Here is a 2,672-nt window from a genome sequence, read left to right as displayed (position 1 = left end):
GTTATTGTTCTTAGAGTGTTTGTTATTACCTTCATCATTACTTGTGTATGTGCTATAATTGTTAGAGTGTTTGTTGTTACCTTCATTGTTACTTTTGTATGTGTTATTATTGTTAGAGTGTTTGTTGTTACCTTCATCATTCCATGTGTACCTGTTATTGTTGTTAGAGTGTTTATTATTACCTTCATCATTACTTGTGTATGTGTTATTGTTGTTGGCGTGTTTGTTATTACCTTAGCATTGCGTGTATATCATGGGTGTTTGTTGACTCATCTGTTACATTACACTCTAAACCCTAAACCCCTAAAACATCTCGACATCAGGACTTCAAAGTGTTCAAGAATATCAAGATGGACACTTCACGTGTGGAGGTGTTGGAAGCGCTGCGCAAGGGTGAACGTCTGCACAAGGAATGGCTCAAATGGAAAGAGCAGAAGAAGCTGAAGGGATTTGAAACAGACCTGCAGTACTCAGACAACGACAGCACCACCGACGACAGCAGCAGCGACTGAGGCACCCACACAACACACAACACACCTTATATGAAGCACACACACTGCTAATAGAACCCCCATACCTTATATGAAACACACACACCACACAACACACAACACACCTTATATGAAGCACACACACTGCTAATGGCACAGACCACCGTACGAATGTACGACAGTACACAATACGACAGAACGTCTCTACGACAGGACGATAGCACTGCAGCACAACAGAACCACAAGGTCACACGAAGGTATTGCCCTGTACACGATGACCGGTGCAAAGTATGAACCTGGGATGCGCAAATCCATCATGACAACGCATGCGCTTAAACCTTAAACCCTAACTGAAACCCAGCACCTATCAACACGCCTATGGCAACACACCTATGGCAACACACCTATGGCAACACACCTATGTTAACACACCTATGGCAACACACCTATGACAACACACCTGTGACAACACACCTATGACAACACACCTATGACTACACACCTGTGACAACACACCTATGACAACACACCTATGACAACACACCTGTGACAACACACCTGTGACAACACACCTATGACCACAGCAGCGGTTGAGCAAAGGCGGACACTGTGACCACTGACCATGAATTGCCCAGGCGGTGCAGTCGAATGGGAGACTGCAATATCCATCAACGCAGCGGGACTGTGCTGCAATGTGTGACCCTCTCACTTAAATGAACGAGAGAGTGTGTGTGAGAGAGAGAGCGAGCGAGAGATAGAGTGTGTGTGTGTATGCGTATGTGTGTGTGTGTGGGGGGGGGGGGGGCGGGCATTTAAAGTTGACTTCCGTCGCACTAATTCAGACTCTCGTTGAGTTAACAACCGACATCACCACAGCACTCTGCAATGGAGAACAGAACAACCCAACAACCCAACAACCCAACAACCCAACTAGACAGTAAAATAAGTACATGCTGTTGTGGGAAAATAGCCACCACCAACAACAACAGCATCAACAGCTACGACACTAACACAGCGGAAGGGTGTGCTTGTTTTAGGGTTTATGGTTTCAGAGTTTTCATTCGATGAGAACGAATGAATGTCAGAGGCACCGCACTTCAGATACAAACGACCCAGTCATAGGCACACACGCAGTCATAGCCAACACATGTTGTAGTGGGTTAAGCACCCCCGCAAGTGCACAAACTGAATGGATAAAGTCATAACCACACCCGTTGTAGTGAGGTAAGCACCCCTGTAATTGCACAAACTGAATGAATTAAAGTCATAACCACACACGTTGTAGTGAGGTAAGCACCCCTGCAAGTGTGCACACAAACACACACACTGCAACTGAAGGGTGGGTACAGCAAACAGCAATCACACCTATATCAACCACACACATACACACATTACATACACTATATTAACCATACACATACATGCACTACATACACTATATCAACCATACACATGCATGCACTACGTCCACCGCTAAGGACAAGGTATAACCCCTAAAACCCCGTTCGTAACAATACAATATAGAGTATTAATCTGTTTAGCATGTAAAAGCTAAAACCCTAAAACAGATGACGTTGTATTCTGCATGACCTATATGTTGTAACAACCGATCACAGATAAACTTTCTGAACAGTACGCATATGTGCCGTTGGTTGGGATGAGAATGGTCACTTGTCATCCATCACAACCGTTGAGAAGACTGGAACGCCTTAAGTTAAACTGACGACACTCGACCACACATTCGGAAGTGGTCATGAGCAATTAAAACCCTAAACCCTAAAAACAGGTGGAGAAGAGGGGCAGGTCATGGGATTTTGTTCAAACAACTTCATTGGATTAGTATTAGTAGCAGAGGAGAGGAGGGTTAACTAATCAAAGAACGATGCAAACAACCCCGTTGGGCTAGTATTAGTAGCAAGGGAGGGTTTACTACTTACAGAACGGTGCAAGCAGCTCCATTGGATTAGTATTAGTAGCAGAGGAGAGGAGGGTAAACCAATTAAAGAACGATGCAAACAACCCCGTTGGACTAGTATTAGTAACAGGTGAGGGTTTACTACTTACAGAACGGTACAAGCAGCTCCATTGGATTAGTATTAGTAGCAGAGGATAAAGGGTAACTAATTAATGAACGATGTAAATGACTCCATTAGACTAGCAGTAGTAGCAGGGAAGGTTAAC

The sequence above is a fragment of the Sphaeroforma arctica genome (assembly GCF_001186125.1).
Source record: "Sphaeroforma arctica JP610 unplaced genomic scaffold supercont1.924, whole genome shotgun sequence".
NCBI classification, from domain to species: Eukaryota; class Ichthyosporea; order Ichthyophonida; genus Sphaeroforma; species Sphaeroforma arctica.
Note: the sequence above shows the minus strand (reverse complement) of the source record.